At 43.1% G+C, this 23699-nt stretch overlaps 1 protein-coding gene across 5 annotated transcripts in view; it reads left to right on the forward strand.

Moving 5' to 3' along the window:
* Positions 1–23699, forward strand: part of Enox1 (ecto-NOX disulfide-thiol exchanger 1) — a 565092-nt gene that overhangs the window by 47120 nt on the left and 494273 nt on the right. The window contains exon 1 of one of the 5 annotated variants that reach the window (XM_075949641.1): positions 5258–5340. The exons of the other annotated variants lie outside the window; for them this stretch is intronic. The gene's annotated coding sequence lies outside the window, so the exon portion shown is untranslated. Of the gene's footprint in view, positions 1–5257; positions 5341–23699 lie in introns of those variants that run through there. 5 annotated transcript variants of the gene reach the window in all.

Here is a 23699-nt window from a genome sequence, read left to right on the forward strand (position 1 = left end):
TGAGAGGGATTTTTTCTTATTCTTGGTCAAGTTAGGGCATGTCTATCATAATATTTCTGGAAATTAAGAACTTTTTTCTCATCCAGTGAATTGTTTAGGCTCATATCTTTCTAAGTTTAGAAAAATAATTTTTAGTACCAGCACACTAGACACGTAACCTGTTGCATAGCCTTTTTCGAGGGGCTATGCAAGGTGCTGTGCCTCATATGCTGACGATTTTTGATAATTTTCGTTGCCCCAATGTAGGAAAATATAAAATTTTCTACAGTAAAGCTCTTCATGTCCTGTAGCCCGCATTAATAATTAAAAGATCAATAAATGCACTATAGCAAAAGTTTCTCCCCAAGTATAAATGTGCAGTTGAATCAATAAGGTACATTAAACGCTGCTCCCTGCAACCAAGCTGACTGAGAGCATGCCGAATGGGCTTTTAAAAAGTCAATGAAAGGAGGGAAATGGAAGGCGGGTTGGTCCTGAAGATGGGTTTTGATGATCGTCCTCTACTGCTCACTTCCCTTTTGTAATGATGCACTTTTACGGGAAGTGGGGAGCGTAGGTCCTTCCCAACGCTGTGCTGTGCTCACAGCTAAGTGGATGGGCTGCGGTTCTAAGCCTTAACCTTCAGTGACCTTCTGGTATGATTCATATTCTCTCTCTCTCTCTCTCTCTCTCTCTCTCTCTCTCTCTCTCTCTCTCTCTCTCTCTCTCTCTCCTGTATCTGTCTGTCTACAAGATTCCAACTTGGCTTTTAGAAGCCCCACTACTAGATTTTTACCTTAAGTGTCACGTTTTTTGATGATATAAATATTGGATATTTTGGTAACTCTTTATGTGTGTTTGCATGTGTTCATATGCGTGTGCCACGTCAGACATTTAGAGGTCAAAGTAAGGCTTCTTGTTTGGGTCTGTCAGTCCTCTCCTTCCACCATCTGGGTCTTCAGGATTGAACCTGGTCCAGGCTCAGTCACAAGCACTGTTAGTCTCTGAACCATGGTCTTGGTCCATATTGAGTATTTTGGCTTATAGTGTATTAATACGTTCTCCATTTTTATTTAAATGATCAATTTCTTCCCTCCCATCCTCTTCCTTGCTTCCTTCCTTCTCTTTTTTCTCCCTTTCCTGAAACCAATCTGGCTTTCGCTGGGCTGTTGGAAGCTTGTTATAACCAAGTACCGCCATCCCCTCTTAATGGTAGCAGCCTGTGAATTGTGGTCTGGAGAAAGCCTACCCGGGTCATGGTTGGCAGTGGTGTCTCACAGATGCATCGTCGGCATAATTTTCTCATCTGAAAAAATAAACTCCAGAGATCTCTAAAAGTATGACTAATAACAAATTATCAGATACTGTCTTCTAGGGTATCCTCCACCCCATTCTTGTGAATGTATCCCATGTATCTGTTCCAAACTATACAAATAAGAATCTCCTTTATGTTACATTTTTAAAAATATGTTTTCGCCTGTCTCCTCACCTGCTGCTGATTTCACTGAAGAACAGAGTTACCATCCATACGCTCATACCTGCAGTGGTAAAAACACCTTCCTGTGGATTCTTTGGGTCTTAGTGTTCTAAAACATGCAAAGTAAGGAAGGAGGCTGACCATGGGTACTTTTGGATTCATTCATTGCTTCCTGCATGGTTCCCTTAAGAGGGAAGGCAGGGTGGCTCCTAAATCCCAGTGATGCCTCAGATTTAAAAGAGTTAAATTGCATTAGAATGTTTTGTTTCTCATTTGATGGAGGATAAAAACGTCTAATATGGAAAATCTTAGCCCCTGGGATAGCCCCACCCATCAAGAGTAATTTCCATGCTGTTCTTGAAAGTAAAACAAAACAAAAAGAAACAAGCAAGCAAACAAAACCCCCAAAACTTGGAAGAGCCACCTCTTGAATTGATTTTCTAAGGGCTCCTATTAAATGAGGTGACTTAAAAACAACAGGGAAGAGCGGGAGGTGGTGGCTCACATCTTCAATCCCAGCACTCAGGTAGCAGAGGCAGGCAGATCTCTGTGAGTTCGAGGCCAGCCTGGTGTACAGAGTGAGTTCCAGGACAGCCAGGGCTGTTAAACAAGAGAAATCCTATCTTGAAAACCAACAACCAAAGAAGGGCCCTGGGGTTTTGGAGACTCAGGGTCTGAAATCAGGTGTCTGTAGGGCTGTGTTCCTCTTGCTGCCTGTAGGAGAGAATCCTTGCTCCCTTTGTCTTCTCTTGGTTTGTTGAACACCATTGGCCATCCGAGCCTATGCTCCAGCCCTTATGTCTCTGCTCCATCACCCGAAGACATTCTGTCTCCTCTCTTTTCTCATAATGATATCAGTTATATTACATTAGGCTTTGCCTAATGACCTCAGCTTAAAAGTCTGTTTTCAGAGAGAGCCAGATCCAAAGGTGCTGGATGTCAGGACATCCACATACTTGGGGGTGGGGGGTGGGGACACACAATTCAACTGATAAAAATCTCCTTTTTGCTTTCCTTGTTGAAGCTGTAGCAAGTCTTTGGGAAAGGGGTCAGCTGGAGGATCAGCAATCCCAGCAGTATATTTGGAAAACAATTTGTCTGTACAAGATAAAAGGAGAAAGCTTTTTAAGAGAGTGCTTTGGGTGCACTGAAAAACTGGGTCTCCGTTTTCCTTTGGAGCATCCAGACAAAGTCGAGGCTAAATCACCACATCGAGTAGGGCTTACTCTAATGCCTTTTGATGCTCCTGACATGTTTGTAAAGCCCAAGGTTCGTTTGTGCATAGAGGTTATTATCTTTTAGTTCTTTGTGTAGAAAATAACCGAGCTGATGGTGTCTTCCAATAGCACAGCCACTGTGCCTTCTGCAAAGTGGTTGCTATTAGGGCTCTGCACTACTTTTGCTGCAGAAGGCATTTTATGTACCATTTGTTGTCCTTTTTGTTATTGCTATTTTCCCATGTGGTTGAAACACAATTATTTGAAGGGTATGAAATCTTTACAGTTTTGTTCTGCAATCCTATACTACTCAGACTTTGGTAGGGGTGGGTATGTGAAGAGATGAACGTGTCTTCCAGTCATGAATTGAGCATACCAGGGAGGGACTAGTTAACAGCAAGACATAGCTTGGAACTAGCGCAGCAGACTCTTTTCTTTGTGTGACTGCACAGTTAGGTATAATTTATGTCAGTGCTGTGAGCAGTGGCTGTCTGCAGCGTGGACACTGACTTTGCCATTTGTGGCAGTCTGATGGACAAGTGGGGAACCTGTTTCATCTTGTTTTCCTGGGGCAGAGGGAGGGAAGAGAATATTCAGTGGTTGCTAAGAGGACCACTGCCTAGCACGTTTCACATTCTGAACTTTTCAGGTCTGTCCTACCAGTTCTTGGGACGCTCATTTGAGAACATCTTGCAGCCAGATTTCATGGGTAATGCATTTCAGGATCCTTTCACTTTATAGTAAGTAGATTGCCTTCTTCTTCGGGAAAGCTTGTGTTATCAGTGCTTCAGTATTGAAAATGAATTCACTTTACATTAAAAAAGACATTGTACTGGCTGGTTGGGTAGTCAGTTTTTCAATACATATATTTTAGTGACTTTATATAAAAAAAGAAGCTAATTGCATGAGAATTCAATTACAGAGGCTTAAACTGTTTATATGTCAATTTCAAATAGTAGTCGTTCGTGTTAAGGACTTGAGGTTACATTCTTATGAATAAACCGAGTGTGAGATAACCGTAGATCCAGTGTCACTGTGTCCCCTAGTCACAGGAAGTGTGGGAAGACAAGTGTCAGTCCTTGAGTCATAAAACAGGCGTGCATCCCAGAGTTCACTTTGCCCATGTTGCGATTTTGGGCAGTTCTGTCTTTTGTCTGCGAGGCTGCATGAGACAACCTGAAAATGGGCATTTTGGAGTCGGCCCAGTAGATTCCAATGCAAGGGGTGGCAAGCAGACCTGGCAATGTTACAAGCTTTTAAAATTATCTTCACATTACAAATGGCGCCTGTAATGTTTGAAGTGAATTCTGGTGCTGTTAATATTGATTTTAATTTTCTCTCCCCTTTTTTTCCTCTGCTTGGGATCAAATGTTAATTAACTCTCACCTGTGAAACCTGCGTGACTCATGTTGCTTGTTTAATTTAGATTACAAACCCAGGGGCAAGCTTCTTTTCTTCCCCCTGCAGTACTAGGGACCCCAAAGGCAAGAAGGCCGCTGCCCCTGTGTACTGTATCAGCCGTGATGCTCTGCCAGGATGGTGTGCTGATGGTGTTTACTCAGAAGTGAATGGTTCTGGTGGTTTGGTTTTGTTGTATTAGACTGGAAAATATGCTGTTTTGCTTTAGGATGGTTAGGCAGTGACTTTGTGAGGAACACTAAGCTAAATACTAAACTGAAACGGAGTTTGAATGCATTTTGAATGATATTGGCGAATCTGCGCCAAAAACAGTTCTACCTTCCACGTAAAGGTTTTTAAAATCATTTTTCTATCTCCTTTCACTCCTGAATAGCTAAGTGCCCCCCCCCATTATTCCCAAAGAAAGGGGCAAAAACAGGATTGGTACCAAACCCAGAAAGGTTTGGCTAAAGAAAGGAGTTGTGAGTGAGGGAACACAGACATTTCTGCCTGGAATTACCTTCAGCAGAAACTTTTTTAAAAAATTAAAAACTCAGTCATTTGGTATAGAAAGCTCAAAACATGGGACATGACCTAGAAATAAGGCAGATATTAAAATAATTCAGTCCGAAAAATGTTCTATTTGAAATAACTCAGCAGAGAGAAACTCTTTATTTAAGACAGTCTTGGAAAGGCCAGCCAAATTAATGAAGTTGAAATTAGAGTAATTTGGAGTGTATAGTAATTGGATGTGATTATCCAGCGCCATTACCTAGAACTTGGCTGAGTTTTGTGGCATGGAGAGAAACCCAAAGAGAATGGGCTCGTCATCCCCAATGACTCCTTCTATTCATCCAGGAAGCATATTGTGTGCCTCTCATGTGTGTGATTAATGCACTATGCTAAGAACTGGGCAGACAGAGGTGAGTCATGTCCTGGAGGATGAGATTTGCCAGAAAGAAGAATCAGGAAGCTACATTGAAGAGCAACCTCAGGTCCAGGTGGCAGAGGAGCACTGGCTGAGGAGTGGACCTTGATGTGTCCAGGAGATTGGGAAAGCTTCCAAAGCAGGTATTATTAAGTTGAATTCTACAGGCTGATGGGAGAGCAAGAGTAAAACCATCCAGTGACTGAAGAAAGAGCCTGAAGAATGTGCTAGAAGATGAAGAGACCGCCCGTGCTCATGGATTAGAAGAACCAATCATTGGGAATGACCCTTCCACCAAAAGCAGTCTACAGATTTGATGCAATCCCGATACAAATTCCAAGGTAACTCTTTGAAAACCATCCAAAAATATATGCGGTTTGACTTTTATGTCTTTTTGTTTCTAAAGTTAGATTCTCGGTTTGAGAGGACACATTTGATGCTGTCGTTCTGTTTAGTTTGCCTTAACATTAATTTTGAAAACTCGATTCTAGTTTGAATGAAGTACTGGCTTTGTAGAAATGATGGGAGACACATGATAGAACATGCACAATGCTTCCTAAGTTTATCCTACTTGTTTCTTTTTGGTACAGAGAATCAGGACCTCGTGCCTGCTAAGCATTTGCTCTACATCTATGTTACAACCTTAGCACCAAGGTTCTTTGATTAAGGGTATTTTTAATGCCAATTTATTTTTAAGAAAAACGTTTTCACAAATAGTTGAAAAGTAGGGGGGTTTGGTTAGTTACTGTTAAAGCAGTCAAACATCTTTATTTTTGCCCATGATAGAGGAGTTAAGAATCTCAAGTGCTGTGTTTACATTTGGCATGCTTCTTCGTAAATAATGCAGGGGAAATGTTAGTCTAGACCTATTTAAATTATCCAAAACCACCAAATTTTCAGAGTAGGAATCACTAGGTTTTCTATAATTTAATCAGAAGATTGGTATTTTAATCTGTATTAAATAGATACATGCTCATATACATAGGTTATCTTAGTATATATAATCATGTATAATACATATTGAGTGAATATGATTTGGTTAATATGAATATAGAATATAGAACTGTAGATTTCTTGTTTTTAGTTTAACCACTTCTTCTGAAAATCCTTAGGCAAAGCAGGCGACTTCTTTGGGGTTTAGTTTTCTCATGTAAATAATAATAATAATAAAAAAGAGACTGGTCTGAGTCACATATTTTGTTATTATTTTTTTTTAAATTGAGGCATGACATTCTCAGTGGAAGCTCACTGTGGTAACTCAGTACATGTAGATGAGGTGTGAGGTCAGCACAGGGTAAACAATCTTCCAGTTCCTTTAGCATCAGCTATTTCCATGTCTTGCGAATTTTACCTTCTGGCCAGTTAGAAATGAGCCACCACCTCTCCTTAGTTAGGAGTGTCATCCAAAGACAGAAGAACAAATGCCAGTGAGGCTGCACGGACACGGCGTGGAGCATTGCCAAGGACTCAGATTAGTCTAGCCATCCTTGAAAACAATGTGGAGATGGCCCCAGGCAACTGAAAAGCAGGCTCCCACATGACCACGAAGTGTCACTACTGGGTATATATACAAAGAGCAAGGCTGTTATACCAAAGAGATACCCAAGCTCACATGTTTATTCCATTTCATTATTAATCACAGTCGATAAAGTAGGGAATCAGACTGATGTCTATCCATAGATGCATGGTAGAATATATATATATATAAAATATTACTTAACCAAAATAAGAATGAAAGCCCATCAGTTGCAGCAGTACAGATGAAGGGGAGGTCAGTTATTTTCAGCAAACTAAACATAGCAAGATAAATAGTACACACTTTCAAACTCATCTGTGGAAACTACAAAGTTTGTCTCATAGAATAGATGGGATAGTGGTCATTAGATTCTGGTGGAGGCTGGTGGGACAGGAAGGGTTAAATAAGGGACATCAAAACACAGAGGTGGAGAATCTCCTGCCTCTGTAGCACAGTAGGAAAACTGTTGATTGAAATAATCTTTGGTGTGTTATTATTCGATCAAATAAATGAACCTGAGAGGGAACAGTCAGAAGCTTTGCCAGCTAAAGAAAGGGAAGAATCTTAGTTCCCACTTCGCTTCCCATTCCCTCATATTCTCACACAACCATGTGTGTGTGTGTGTGTGTGTGTGTGTGTGTGTGTGAGTGAATGGTTTGGTCCATAGGATCTTGGTTTCTGCACGGATTGTCTCACTGGCTCCTGGGGCTTGGTAGTCAGGATAGACTGGCTGGCAGGCCAATAAACCTTGTGTCTCTGCCTCCCTGCAACTCCAGGAAGGATGTGACTGCTGATGTCATATCACACTGTCCCAAGTACCTGAGTAGGTGTCTGTGTGTCATGTGAGGGTCTGGTTCTCCAGAGGCCAGAAGAGGACGTGCATCCCCAGGAACTGGAGATACAGTTCTGAACTGCCACACGGGTGCTGGGAATCAAACCCTGGTCTTGATTCCTGCTGGAATAGCAGCCATGCTCATCCCTGCCTAGGCATCTCTCCAGCCCTTCACTGAATTTCTTAATGACACTATGGTACCTTCATTTACCCTTTGATATAAGAGGCACTGCTGCTTCTCTGCCTTTGGGCTAAGATCAAGTCTAAAATGATTTTTCACAAATATGCACAATTGAATTGTAAATGTGGTTCATTTCCCCCCCCCCCCAACTTGTTCTGTGGAACGAATGCTAGTGACACATTACCCCAGAGGAATGCACAGTCAGATGGGTCCTGAGAAATCCTACTTCCTGTTCTATTCTCTTAGACATTTTCAAATGCATGAATAAGCCCCAGAAACTTAGTTGTAAACAAATGTGTGCTTTTTAATAGTTCACAAATTAATTCACAAGAGTCTTATCTTTTCAGAATATTACTGTACAGAAGAGTTCAGTCACAGTTCACATGTCAGGAAACACTGACGCCATAGTCGGAGCTGTTCAGATGATCTCTGAGGGGCTAGGGTTTAAATGCCAGAAGGAGTTCTAGGTGACCGAGGTCTGGAGAGCAAATCGAAAATAAACGCTAAGTAAGAGAACACACATGCTTTCATACCCCTGCAAAGTCTTTTATCTGGTATATGTTGTTGAGATTGCCCTTAATATCACATCAAATAAAAAAATTTACCTACAGCTTTGAGTCTGGGGGCCAGCAGATGTCTCAGGCTGGGGAAAGTGCTTTGCGTTACACTTGACATCTGAAATCAATTCCCAGGATCCACACGGTGGAAGGAGAGCACCATCTCTCACATGTGTGCTGTAGAGTACACATGTTCGTGTGCGCACACATACACACACACTCATACTCTCTCTCAATAAATAAAATAGATTAAAATATCCCGGTAAGTCAGGTTTTCACTTTATTTTATTTTATTTTGGATGAAGCCCAGAAAAAGGAAGTGCTGTGGCTTGTGGATCTTAGCCTGGTCTGATTTCCCATGTCTCCTCACATCTCCAGCCCTTTCTTTACCATTCTAGGGACAAAAAGGTAAAGAAATCAAAGAAAAGTGACAAGGGAGAAACTGGGTTTATTAAAGCCCAGAGGGTATTAAATTCCCATTGCCGGTGTCTGGCAGCATGGTCTTTAGTGCGCTAGGAAACCGTATATTTCCCGTAATAGAAAATGCTGCATAAAGACCTCTGGTTTTAAATTTAAAGTGACTTCTCATTAGGAACTGGTTATTTTGTCTAGCCATCTAACCTTTACAAAATTGATTTCTTTAACATCGGGGACTCAACAGGCAAGCATAATATTAATGCTTATAACTTCAGTGGGTAAATTCATATTTAAAACTTTCCAAGTTGATAATATTTATCTTATTTGTTTCTGTTGCTGCGACAAAACACCATGATCAAAAAGCAAGTTGGGGAGGAAAGGGTTTATTCATCTTACACTTCCACATTGCTGTTCATCAGCAAAGGAAGACAGGACAGGAACTCAAGCAGGGCTGGAACTGGGAGGTAGGAGCTGACGTAGAGGCCATGGAGGGGTTGCTGGATTGCTTCCACTTCCTTGCTCAGCCTGTTTTCTTATAGAATCCAGGACCACCAGCCCCGGTATGTCACCACCCACAATGAGCTGGGCTCTTCCCCATTGATCATTAGTTGAGGAAATGTCTTACAGTTGAATCTCATGGAAACATTCCTTAATAGAGGTTCCTTCTCCGATGACTCTAGCTTGTGTCAAGTTGACACAAAGCGAGCCAATACAATATTTTATGTGGTTTATAATATTTAATTAAGGACGATGAAATTAAGGACTGGGGGAGAAAGAAAGTACAGAGGGGCTACATAGGGTTTTTCTATTATATGAACATCATGTAATTGAGAAATTCCTTTCTCCAATCTTCTGCCAGTCTGTCTTCCGTGTCCTCTGCATCTGTAGGCACATGTGACCTTCTGAACTGTGTGTCTTCTACTGGCTTTGGCTCTTTTGATTTCAAGGAAACTCACATCTAAACAAACTTGTTTTAACAACTTTGCAATGGCTGTCAACTTGGCTGTGTGGTCTGCCCACCAAGAGCATCTTTTTTATTTAGGTCTGCTAGGCTTCTGTGTGGGAAGGAGGCGAGCTAGTCAGTTTGGGAAACCCCTTACAAAGGCAGGTTCAAGCGAAGAGTGGGTGAGAATTGCCTTTTGTTGCTGGATTCAGAGGAAGGCCTTGTTCCTCAGTTCCCATCTGGCTTAACAGGTGCAGTGAGGAATTAGCTCTAGAATGGTCACAAAAAGTATGTAATTTGAGTCTGTTAGTATGATTTGTGGGCGTCTGCCATGGTTCTGCAATCCAAGGTGGTGGGAAGTACTCCAGGAAGGAGCTTGGCGGCCTGTAGCATGCTGACATGCTAGACGAGAAGGAGACAGCCTAGGAGGGCAGGGAGCTCGTGAGCGTAAGACTTTGGGTTACAAACAAAGACAATGTCTTCCACCTAAAGAAAGACCCTTCCCGTTGGGGTCTTTGCCTTGGCAAAGGTGCTAGCTGCTGAGCTTTATAACCAATTCCACACTGCAGAAGGAAAGAACCAGCTTCTGTAAGTTGCCCTTGACGGCTGTATGAGCACCGTAGCATCTGCACTCACACACACAAGCACACAGGTCCATGCATGTGCACACGTGTGTCCTCACACACAGAATAAACAATGCAGAAGCTGTGGATTTACGGCTTGTGTGCATTCAATTCTGACACAGTAGAATATCTACTTCTCCTCCCTAGACCACCAGTTCTTGCCCCTGCACGTTTGTTGCATAAGATTATGAGTAAGTTTAGCATTGTGGTAAAGCCCATGTGTGTGTGGCAGAAATGACACTGAATGGTCAAAACGAATGAAAAGTTTTCAAAACAGAATTTAAAGTCTTAATATTTTGGGGGGGGGATTTGTTGTGTGATTTTCTGTTTTTGTTTGTTTGCTGTTTTTTTTTCCCTCTCAACTTCAGACCACACTTTGTCCCTTTTTGCGCCCATATATGTGTGGTTTACTTGAACAAAATATTATCATGCACTCTTATAATTGTACTGGGCACCTGGGAAGGTCAGAGCATGGAACTCGTCTTTGTGTGGCTGATAACTGGGGACAAGCACCAAGGAACTGCAGAAGAGAAGCAGAGAGAGGCAGCCACATTGCTTGTGGAAAGCTCATGTGAAAGATAGGCTTTGTCACAGGAGACCAAAGATATGGCTTTATTTATACAGTTCTTGCTGCCTCGCTCCCGCCTCTGTCTGGGAGAAGAGCATGGTGTTGGCTGACAACTGGCGAGCTCTTTCGAGCTTATGTTTGGGCCTCATCCCAGCAGGAGAATAGCACTTCTGCCCATGGGCTCTGGAATCTGTGCTGTTTAGATGGTGACAGCTAGTAGAGATGATGAATTAGCTGTAGCCCAGCCCGTGACGTCATACATTTCAGGGAACCAGGGCCCTTTAAAGTGTCCACATCAGGCTGTTATCAATTGGCATGAAGTTGTTCAATGAGTGGGAATGGTTACCTCATTCCATTTCCTTGAAAAAGCAGATTTGAAAGATAAATACTATGGCTGGGGAGATGGCTCGGCACAGTGCATGCTGTGTAAACGTGAGGACCTGAGTTGGAATCCCCAACAACCACGCGGGAAAATCATTGTTGGCTTCATGAATCTGTTCCTCCAGCCCCAGGGGCATAAAGACAGGTGTATCTCAGTTCACCAGTAAACCCGCCTAGCTGAAATGCTAAGTTCACGTTATCTCGAGAGACCCATCCTCAAAAAATAAGGTAGAGAACAGTAATAGAGGAAGACCACCAACATTGAAACATTCATGTAAAATGTAACATATTCCTCCATAAACACACACACCACCACCACCACCACCACCATCACCTCCATCACCACCTCCACCACTACCACCTCTATCACCTCTCCCACCACTACCACTACCATCACCTCCACCACCACTACCACCACCACTGCCACCACCATCTCCTCTACCACCACCACCACTGATACTTCTGGACTGAGGATGTGGCTCATTTGGTAAAGCGCTTTCTGTGTAGTGAGGACTTGAGCTTGATCCATAGCACCCACGTGATGGCATGCACTTGCGATCTCAGGACTGGAAAAAAGGAGACAAAGAGTTTGCTGGGCTCACTGGCCAGCCAGCCCAGCCTAACTAGGAAGCCCTGGGTTCCAGAGAGAGACCCGGTCTCCAAAGCAAGTTGAAAAGCTCCTGAGGAATGATAACCAGGGATAACTTCTGAGCTCTATATGCATATGCACGCATGCACCCTCGTGTGCACAAACGTACATCCATATATGATATGTAAATAAGGTGACATGTTCTAAGCTGCCATCTAAATTCAAGTCACGAATCTAGAGATATGGCCTAATGGTTAAGAGAGCGTGATGCTCTTCCCGAGGACTGGCCTTTGGCATCTATGTCTGGTAGCTAGCTGACAATGGCATGTAAGTCCAGCTCCAAGGGACCGACATCCTCTTTTGGACTGCATGGACACCTGAATTTACATGTGCACACACCCACCCACTGATCCATGTGTATACACATGATTAAAAATAAGAAAGGGCTGGAGAACTGGCTCAATGGTTTGGAGAGTTTGGAGACAGGAACCCAGTGCCCTCTTCTGGTCTCTGAGGGCAACCACACACACGCATCACGTACACTTACACAGGCAAACCACACATACTCATAAATAAAAATTAGAAATACCATTTAAAGAGGCAGGCAAGTAGCTGATCCAGCGGTTCAGAACACTTTATGTCCTTGCAGTAGTCCTAGGCTCAACTTCCACCATCCACATTGGAGTCCTATAGTTCTAGTTCCAGAGGATCTGACTCCTTCTGACCTTGGTGCGTACAAGGTCTTCATGTGGTACACAGACATGTATGTGGGCACTCACACATACACATAAAACTTTAAAAATGTATAACTCTCTAAAAGAAGTAAAACTGAAATAAACACCAATCATAAAATCAATAGTTTATTCTTTCATTCAAAAGTCAAAATAGTCTAGATGTGCTGTGTTCATTCAGGGAGGTGAGCAGTACATCCCTGTGATGATACTTGAATTTTCTATAACCAAGATTGTTTACCTCACCTTTGTCAAGCCAAGCATACTTGACTCCTCCCCTTTTTCATTCCAGCTGTGCTCCCATGATGAGACTAGACCCACTTCTACCCGTTTTCCTACAGAGGTCACGAGTTCATTCCTCTTCACACCTGAGTTAAAACCTAGCACTGTCTATACCTTTCTTAGACATTCATCAGTTCTTAGGAATTAGTTTGATTCCATTTCTTAGCGTTTGTGAACAGTGTAGCAATAAACACGCACATGCAAGAGTAGCTCTGGTGTGTTGCCTTCAAGTTCTTCCAGTGTGGAACCAGGGAGGGATACTGGGTCCTAGGTCAGTCCACTTTGAGGCTGGGGAGGACCTCCATGTCATTCTCCTTAGTGGCTGAACCTGCTTGCACTCCCATCACAGCGTAGGAGAGCCCCCTCCCCAACAGCCTTGGTTGCTTATTTCCTTGATGCTGGCGATTCTGACAGGGGTAAGACAGACCCTCAAACCAGTTGTAATCTGCCCTTTCCTGATGGCTAAGGATGCTGAACACCTTATCAAACACTTACTGGCCATTTATATTTTGTCTTTTAGAAAAGATTCTCGTTCATTGTTTTATATGTGTTTGTGTGTGTCAGGGGTATGTATGCATATGGGTATGTGATTGTAGAAGAAGGTGTCAGATACCCAAGGGCTGGATTAGAAGCAAATTGTGAGCTGCCTGTCATGGGTGCCGGGAACTGAACTCTGGGCCCCTGTAGGAGAGGAACCTCCTCTTAACTAGTAAACCATCTCTCCAGCCTCTTACTCCTTTTCTTGAGAGTTATCTATTCTGTTCATTAGTCCATTTACTGATGTGATGGTTTGGAGCTTTTTGTACTTAATGTTTAGAATTTTAAAAATAGATTGTAGATGCTTACCTCACTTTGGATGTACAGTTGGTAAAGATTTTCCCCCATTCCTGATGCAGGCGCTTCACTCTGCTGATGGCTTCTTTGCTTCACAGGAGTCTTTTAATTCAATGCCACCCAATTTGTCAATTCTTAGAATTATTTTCTATGCTGTTTGAGTCCTTTGCAGAACATTTGTTGCCTCTGCCCTCATCTTCAATTGATTTACTTTGAGGTATTAGCACAAGCAATGTCTTAGAATGAAACTGGAAGCCAGTATATCAAGTTAAGTAACCTAGAGTCAGGAAAAAATAGCACATTTCCTCCTTATTTTTGAAATATAGATTTTTGTGTGTATGTGCGTGTGTGTGTGTGTGTGTGTGTGTGTGTGTGATATGACAGTTGAAAGGAGGATTTTGAGGTGGAAGAAGAGCTCCTACGACAGGTGGAGGAGGAGAAGGAGGCCATACCACACACATGACATGAGAACAGGAAGGACTGCTTGTGAATTCTGAGAAAGGGAACAATTCCAACAAGACCGGAATCAGGCAGAGTAGTTGGGATGAATAAGAGCAAAGCATAGTGAGATGTGTGAAAATGCCCGATAAAACCCATTAATTTGCTGCTATCCTAAAGAACATAAGAAAGTATTAGTGTTGTGTCGATTTTCTGTAGGCATGACTATTTCTTGCTCCATTTACAGCAAGCTGAAGCCTTCGAGCTGACTACACCATGCAGAAGTATTTCTTGCATTGAGTTTAAAGAGAAGCTAAGCGTGTGTGAGCGAATGTGTGAAATGGGGGTTAGCTCTCTGGAAGGCAAACGTAAGTGTGAGCTGGGGGAGGACAGAGAAACAGAAGGAAGAAAGGAAGGGTGAGTTAGTGAGATATGAATTAGAAAAATCCTAGATTCTTTAGGTTCATTTTTAGTTTGCAGTTGAATCTTCTCCAAAATCCATTGCTGGGGCCCATTACAAAGGCATTCTTTACTACTTTTCATACGATCTGTATTTCTTTATTCGTGTCTCTCGAGTTCCCACTGTTGCGTTTGTCAGGGCAAGACAGAAACAGATAAAGAGGTCCTTGTGTGCAGAGCACATACACAGATTATTTCAGCATTGTGGTATGATCCTGCTGCCAAGGAGCGAGGGATGCCTAGGGGTTTGGGAACTCCCTCCCTTTCCCTCAGTGTTGGAAGCACTGCTGAAACAGACGCCAGAGAGGGGCCAAGACAGCAGACTAAGAAGAGGCAGGACACGTGGAGGAGGCCAGGCCTGCTGGAGCAAGCACTCTGGGCCGTGGGTGCGAACAGGGGCCGCTCCTGTTTGCCAGCTGCAGGCACTTCCTTTCATGCGTGAAAACCTTTCGTACACATTTGATTTATTTAATTGAAAGGAACTGATGGAGAAGCAAAGTAGCCACTTCCATTTGAGCAGTAACAAAAGAAACATGAAAAATGGATGCCCAGAATATTTTCCTGGTGTTCACAACATTATTTAAAAGATCTAATGTGATGTCATGTATGATTTATGTGGTAGGGGTGTTTTCCGACTGCGTTTGAAGCAGATAAGTATTAGAGTGTAATATATTATATTGCTTCAAGTATCAAAACCGCTCTGGTGATGGGGAGAGATAAGGAGTTGTACTGCTGATCAGATAGTACGGAATAACTGTCTTCAGTGGTAAAGCTTTTATTGGGACATTTTTATCCTAATGAAATATTCAAGATTCTCACTTTCTTCCTACTTGTAGCTTCAGAGTTTCACCAAACTCCTTTGCTTATTCTCTGTCTTTCTGTCTCTCTGTCTCTGTCTGTCTTTCTCTCTCTATCTCTATCTCTTTGTCTCTCTCTCTCTCTCTTGTGTGCATGTGTGTGTTTCTTACAGCGTCTGTATAGGTGCTTGAACGCCATCACTAGTGTGAAGGAGAGGAACAGCTGGCCAGGCTGGGATCCCATTTGTAGCTATGTAACCATTTCCCTTCTACTTTTAAGTATCGTTCATGGCTCTCAATTCTTTGCCCTGGCTTTTCATTCTGTGAAAAAGTGTGTTTCCAAGGCAGCTGTGGTCAAGGAGTGCTTTACTGAGTATGAGAAGATTAAGAGTTTCAAATGGTTTTAGGAACAAGCGTCGTCCGTCTTCCAATTCTTGATTTTCAGTTGGAGTTTGCGCTGATGTCCCCTTAAGAGGATCCTAATAGGTTCCGCACACACATACACACAAGAGAGAGAGAGACAAAGAGACAGAGATAGAGAGAGAAAGATAGACAGACAGACAGACAGAAACAGAGAGACAGAAAGACAGAGAATAAGAAAAGGAGTATGCTTCTGCGGCTCTGGACTGGAGACTGTGACTTGATCCTTGCAGCTTTGCTGCCACAGATCCTGGTTTGAGCCTCGCTCTGGGCGTCGCTGCTAGGGAAGTGAACAGTAGCTCACCAAGAGGCACTCACGCACCTGCTGCACTCTAGCAGGGGCCCAAATGTAGCTTTCCTAGACAGAGCGTCACGGTGTTGAAGCATAAAAAGCTGCACAACATGTCTTCCTATGGGACAGAGATGCTGCCTGAGAGGCCTGTCTCCCCCACAGCTGCCAAGGTAGAGGCAGAGGTCCAGGTTCAGTGATCCTTGCTAGAGACAGAACTCAGGAGCCTGGATTCAGTCCTTCTGTAGAGGAGCAGATGGGGGGAAAGCTGGCAGCTCACACTCCGGAGGTGGTGTGCGGGGGGGGGGGGGGGACCCAAACACCTTTGTTTCCTTTCCTTTTCAGAGGCTCTGTTTTACAGTGATGTCATCCTCCTGGACAGACGCAGTGTGTCTTTTAGGTTTTCTCATGGTCCAGATGGATGCTGCCATGTTTGTGTGAAAAGGAGGATGCTATTTGGGGAGTGTTTCACGTTCAAACTGGGATTTGTAATCATTCTCATTTCTTTTAACATTTGGGTAAATGTGCCCAGTTTCTCTGAATCTTGGAATCTGAACTGAATTTTGTAGAAGGGAGGTGCTTTTGTGATCATGGACAAAGGAATATTCTTCAGTAGCTAGAATGATGAGGGCTGTTCCCACCCCATGGATTTGTTGCTATGATTTAAGAGGACAGTATATGTGAAGTGCCTCTCAAGGTGTCTAGAACTTCAGATGCACCAAGAAATAACATCTACCACCAGCGTTACTACCGCTGCTTCATGTCCAGTCTTTATCTAGTGTTGCATGCTCCTTCAAACTATGTTTTTTGGTATATTTTGGTATCTCCAGGGACAGACAATTTATTATATTCCTAGATAGGTCTATATTTGCTTCTTTGGAAATTCTTATTCATGTTGGTTTTTCCTCATCATTACTTTATTCCACTAGTCCCTACATTTTTAAAATTTTTGAGACAGGGTCTTGCTATGTAGCTCTGGTTGGCCTGGAACTCATAATGGCCTTCTCTGTCTGTGCAGTGTCAGGATTACAATGCTTTACTATTCCCAGATCCCTGCTGTGACCTCACAGTGCACCACTGGATACATCCCCAGCTCTACACTGCATTCTTTGTGTGTGCATGTTTTCAGGTATACATGTTTGTGTGTGTGCATATGTGGACAGAGATTGTGCTGGGTATTTTCCTTATTCATTCTTCATTGGATATCTTGAGACAGGGTCTTTCACTTGGTCCAGAGATCATTTATTTGTCCAGACTGGCTAGCCAGTGGTTTGCAGAGATCTTCCCATCTCTGCCTCCCTAACACTGATATATTTTACATATATTACATATATGTGTTGCCACTGTGCCTAGCCTTTTATGTGCTGAGTATTCAACTCAGGACTTCATGCTTGCATAGCAAGTACTTTCCTGGCTGAACTATCTCCCCAGCTTACCTCCCGCTCATTCTTAAACTCATTTCTGCCCTGTAACAGACGTCCAACGGCTAGACCTTGTTGTCTGTGTTCCTCCTAGGTTTTCTTAGCTTCCCCAGGTCTTGCTGTGAGGTCACCCAGCACCCTGCTACTCTTCTCTAGAGACCTGGTAGCTTTGGAAGCACAAACACTTAAGTACAGCAAGCATCTTTCCAAATTGCTTTCCACTCCCGTCATCTTTTAAGATACTTTATTATCCCTGTTTCCCAGAAGTGAAAATGGAGACTCAGCAGGGTTCGTGCCCTTCTGTTTGATTACATAGCTATCAAGCTGCTGACCTGGTTTGAACCTAGTACCCTGTGATCGGTCCTTGTCTATGTCCCCATTTAAATGCAGCTCTGCAGCTATGGTGCATCCACCACAGAACAGAAAGGGGATAAGCATTTTCTTGGCTTCTGAGATCTTTTGTATTTATTGCATCTTCCTCATATCTAACAAACGCTTACTGAAAACCAAACGAGCACAAAATGTTACCATGTGCTGCAATTCCGTAGATCTGTCCTTGAAGCAGAGGTCCTGTGTTCTGAGCACGCCTTTCTTAGTGGCAGGCTCACTGCCTTGAATAAGGACGCTTTAAAGAAATCTCACACTAGCTCAGAATTGAGTATAATTGAGGGTTATTTATTTAGGGGTAGACTCACAGATCACAATCCTCTGCTGGAACGGGGAACAGCAGCCGAATCCCACAGCTGGAAAAGAGGCTAGAGGAGTGCTTTACATTGGCATAAATAGTATAAGAGGCCACGCTCAAGTGGGCGGGTAACTTAAAGGCTACTGGCGGTAGGAATTCCCACAGCACCACCTCATTAGCTGGACCCAGTGCAGAGTGAAAGTCTGGAGCCCTTGGTTCAAAATTCAGGGAACAGTGCCATTATTTCTGCAGACTCTTCATTTATATATTGTTCATATATATATTGTTCAGTATAATTCAATGGAGAGAATGTTTTCAATATTAAGTGATGACTTTGAAATTTACTCTCATTATTACATCATGCAATGCTTGTATTAAATGTACAGAGGGGACTCTAAACTTGTATATGGAATCCCTAAAATCACGCAGTGAAACTGCTCCACCAGATAATCACTTATTTCACTTCCTGGACTGTCCGTATTCCACCTGCTACTTCCTCCCTTGATTAAAGGAAAGTGGGTTGTGAGCAGCCCCACCTTTCTTTCTGTGCCTTGCCACCCGCGAGAGGTAAGTAGCTACTAACTAGAACGTTGTTGTCTTTTTTGTGCGTGGAGATGGAGTCCTAGCTTGAAGGGAAGGCGTCGTCTCAGGGCTGCCAGTGTGCTTGCTCACTGCCGACTCACACATGTGCTTGGCCTTGCGGCTCACTCATCTCCCACATGTTCTGGAGTTCTATTTTCACGGGACACTGAGAAAGTCACATGCAAACAAGGTAGAAAGAAATGGTGGACACGTGAACTCCTCTGCTCGCCACATGTTCCCATGTCCTGGCAGACCCCACGCAGCACACACTCAAGAGGAGGATGGCAGAGCTAACCAAGACTAGATCCTTGCATGGTGGGGCTCTATGTGGCTGCAGAAGGCACACCTAACGGGCAGCCCCGCCTAGGGGAACCCAGTGAATAACCAGCTATCTCAGGTTGAGCATCCCTCCCTCAGAAATCAGAAATCAGAAATTGTTCTGAAATAGAAAACGTTCTCTCTGCTAGCATGAGACCACAAGTGGAAAGATTCTCTACCTGACTTCATGTGACAGGCTGTAGTCAAAATATATGCACACTAAAAATATTACCTAACATTTCAGGTATGCGTATGTGATACAGAAATGAATTTCACGTTTAGACTTGGTTTTCATCCCAAACTTTCCCATTATGTGAATGCAAATGTTACAACATCTGAAAGAATGCAAAAATCCAAAATGTTCCTCTGAAGCGTTTTAGTAGTGATACCCAAGCTGTCCCAGGCGGATGGAGCTGAGCCACAGCGAAGGGCTAGAACACCCATGAGAGTTTGGAGGCGAGGGTAACATTTGAGGAGGCAATAAGGAAGATCACTCCTAAGGAGAGGCCTCGGAAGGGCTCCATCTGAAGGGAAACCTGTGCTGTGCCCCTGAGGGCTGGCAGGACAGGACCTGGTAGGTTCAGAGAGCAGCTGCCGTCCAGAGTGGCCCGAGCAAAGAGAACGTGGTGTGGATGTAGATCATTTGCTGTGCAGCGTGAGAATATTGAATAAGATCGTTCCTTCCTCGTTCTCATTTATATTGCATAGGATCTATAAATCTACAAACCCAATCCTGAGAGAAACACCAGATTTATATACGTGATTTTTCAATAATAGCCTAAGTAATTTATATTAACTTTAGACAATTTCCCCCCAAAATGAAACACTATTAATTCTCTGTCTTGCTTTTAGAATGATTACAGTTAGAGAGATAAATCTTGATTTCTGTGTTCAAGCGTGTCGCCTTGAGGAGAAGATTAGGCGTCCATGCCGCGTGTTCTTTTTCTTTTTATGTGAACTTGGGGATGCTGCCCTTGGGTCTCAGAAGCAGGGTATGAGTTCTGACATGTTCTCTGTCAGCCTGAGAGAGGAGGACACAGTTAGTGTATTCAGCTGGATAGGCTACAGATCCGGAAGGAGTATAGTCCTTTAGGTGGCAAACTCCATGGCCAAAGGAAGTAAGTAAAGACTTTGGTGTTTTGGCTGGTCCCAGAGGGTGCTGTTTGCTTTGTGTCCATGGCAGGTGAGCATCTCCATTCTTAGTAAGCTACATTAGGCTCTGGTAGTTGCTTCTTTGTATACCCGTGTCAGTGTGGGGCCTTAATCGCCAGGCTTGACCGTGAGTACCTTATGACTTGGTACGTTTATGATAACCTCTCTTTTTACCCACAAGCTCTGCATCTCTCAACCCTGTAGCCTCTGTGTCGTGATCTCTAGGACAGTTCAAAGCTGGGCAACACGTTAGCCACCCAGCTCTGAGGTAGAGCAGGACAGAGTCTCAGAAAATGAAGCTTATGAGCATGGGTGCTCATGTGTGTGTGCGTGCGTGTGTGTGTGCACATGTGTATGTGTGTGCTTGCGTGTGTGATGCTGCAACTCAATTGGAAGTATGAAAATAGTTTTATTATGAAATGGGGTCTTCCTCTTAAAGGAACCTTTGGAAACCTTTATCTGGCATTGATCTTGTCCTGAGGACAAAGCTCAACACCTAAATATTACCCTAGAGGCCCCGCCTCCCAAGTTTTTGGCCCTGAAGCTAAACTATATGACATCTAAATTTAGTGGGAACAAATGCAGACCATTACTTCTGACCCAGAGCCCCAGATTTTTATCTCCTTCTCTCTTGCCATTCCATCCCCATTGGTTCCAGTCTCATAATTTCTTCTAACATCAAATTTCCCTGCAGTGGGAAACCGTGAGGCCAAACAAGCCCCATGCATCTGAAATACAGTGGAAAGATGGGCTTACATTAGACGGTGCCTCCTGACAAGGGGATGTAGGAAAGAGGAAGAAAGAAATGCATGCCCTTTGTAAGTCTTACACCTTGAAACTAATCTTGGAGTTTGTTTTCTGCCTTCTGGGTACACTAGGGTGAGGATTGATCCCCCGAGTCCCCAGGTAACTGTTAAGTGCAACCCAAACTTTAGTTTTCACCCTGCAATTTCTTGTCTTCAACTTTCCAAGGCTGGCATTGCACACTGGTGGCTCCATGTTTGGGGGTCTGGGGTAGTTCTTGCATGATATATACCTGCAAATTAGCACCTCAAGAATTCTGCCAAGGTCTATCTCTTAATACCCTTTGGAGCAGCTGTCAAGATTCCACATGGCTCACTGGAGCCAAGGTTGGGACATCCAAGGAGATAATGCTGGGATGTGGTAACCCTGAATAAAGAGCCCTAAAACCCCATAAATTCCCTGCACCCCTCCTCTTAGACTGTCCTGCTTCTAAAGCTCTGGCTCCCCAGACTTGGAAGGGACGTGAGAGCCCCTCATAGTGAAGTCCAAAATGTTAGCCAGCTCTTCTTCTATTGTCCTGCTTAATTGAGGGTGGTTTCTTCTATCTGTGTTAACCCATTTATCCAATGGTTGCTTGGATACACACTTGGTTCTTCTTCCCTAGCATTGGGCCTTTTTGCTTACATGGCCTAGCTGAGAACTTCCCAACTTTTATCTTCTCCTTCCATTTTTGTTAATACCATCTTTAGATCATTTCTAGCTTCTCAAATTTCGCTATAAGCGATTCAGAGAAATAGCACAGCACCTACCTCGAATGCTTTGCCGATCAGAGATTTCTTCTGCCAACTCCCTGAGTTCATGGCTTTAAATTCTGCCCTCCGTGAAGTTTTAGGACACAGCTGTAACTCGACCAAGTTCTTTGCTGCGCTGTAGCAAGCTCTCCTCTTCCTGCAGTTCCTGATACTTAGCCTTCCTTCCTTCTGAGCTCTCATAGGAGTGATCCGTTCATATTTCTGTCAAATCCCCACCATCACTTGGGGAAACTCTAGGATGACTAAGACTTCCGCTGGAATGCCTTGTTGTCTGATCCATCTTACCAGCATCACCCCAGATGTCTGACTCACAGCAGTCCTGGATTTTCTCAGGATTTACCGCAAAACTCTTCCAGCCCCTGCTTGTTGTCAGCTTCCAAAGCAGCTTCCACATTTTATTGTTGTCCTAGCTACACCCTACTTCTCTGGAACTAGTTTGGTCTCCGTCCATTTGTGCTGGGATGGTAAAATATCTAGCTCTGAGTAATTTCTAAAGAGGAAACGTGTCTCCAAAGTGCAGAGGCTGGGAGGTCCATGAGTGACTGTCGTGTGGTGAGGGCCCCCATGGAAGGTGGTGGAGGGGCATGTGTGAGAGAGCGAACCTGCAAGCCCTTTTAATAGTGGCATTAACCCAGTAAATACTTCCTGGGTGGTCTCGGTTCCCACCATGGTTGTTTTGGGTATTATGAATCAAACACATGAATTTTACATTTCTTTGTTAGTATACATTTTTGCAAAATTTTGAACAGAATCTTATAAAAATATCCTTCAACTTTGCTCTTTTTTAAAGATTGTTTTGATAACTGGATTTTCATATTTTTGTATAACAAGAAGTTAGGGTCATATCAATTTTTATGGAAATCATGTTGAGAATTTCATTGGGAAAATGGCCACGTTGATACTATTAATATTTCATCAGCAGGTATATGGGCCATTACTTTATTTTTCTGTAGCATCTTACAGTTTTAAAAAGAGGGATATTTCACGTTTGTTGCACTTTTTCCTATTTAACATCTGAAAATGCTATTAGAAGCATTATCTCAGATATATTGGTATTAATTGGTGGCATATAGACATGGAAGGGACTTTTCTGTGCAGATGCTCATTGGCTTTAGAGAGTTGTGTCTTCATAAACACTGTAATTGGGAAATATTTGAGTATTCCCTTAACCCTCTTCCCCTTCAGAACATTGTATAGCTTGGCGACAGTACTCTGTAGGGCATTGATCATGTGGGCGATGGGAGCCTGGGCTTGCTGCCCTGCCCTGCCTCATAAGGAACTTGGAAGAAAGAACTAGATTCAAAGTATTTCTTGTCCTGAGTGCTCACTGCTGTTGTAGCATTTCAGAGTTGGGAAACTGCAAGGTGAAGTATCTGTCTGTGTTGATTTTTATATTGTCTAGCTTTACTAAATACATTTTTAAGATTTATTTTTTTTTGTTCAATTTTTTATTTATTATGTAAGCCGTGTTCTACCTGCATGTATGCCTGCAGGCCAGAAGCAAACAATAGATCTCATTACAGATGGTTATGAGCCACCATGTAGTTGCTGTGACTTGAACTCAGGACCTCTGGAAGAGCATCAATGCTCTTAACCCCTGAGCCACCTCTCCAGCCCCACTGAATAAGTTTTACACATGTGTGGTAACCTTGATTTTGCAGGTAGAGAAAAGGAGCAACAAAAATAGCTTGGCCTCTTCCTTTGTTCTCCGACCCTGTCTGTGACGACTGTCACCAATGAGAAATAGGAAGAGACTCCTTTGTGGCCAAAGAGGATGTGTGTGCAGTATCTAGCTTTAGGGTAGGCCATCCATAGATGGGTTTATTAGAGAGATTTTTGTCAGTTGTTTCTCATGGTCATGTGTTCATTTTGGGGTCCATGTCATTTCCACATCTGTGCTCTTTGCAGATTTTCCCCATTCATGATTTTATTAATGTTTGTTGACTTAATCTTTTAAGTTTCAAATGTTGAAATAGCTTTGCATTTTGGGTCAAATACTACATATCCATGGGGTACTCTTTTTAATTTTTTAAACTACATTTGCTATTCTTAGTTTGCAAATGCCTTGTTAGGATTTCTTGTATCTTTGTGAGTTTTTGGTTTACAGTTTTCTTGTAATGTGGTTACAA

The sequence above is a fragment of the Microtus pennsylvanicus genome, chromosome 15 (genome assembly GCF_037038515.1).
Source record: "Microtus pennsylvanicus isolate mMicPen1 chromosome 15, mMicPen1.hap1, whole genome shotgun sequence".
Classification (NCBI taxonomy): domain Eukaryota; kingdom Metazoa; phylum Chordata; class Mammalia; order Rodentia; family Cricetidae; genus Microtus; species Microtus pennsylvanicus.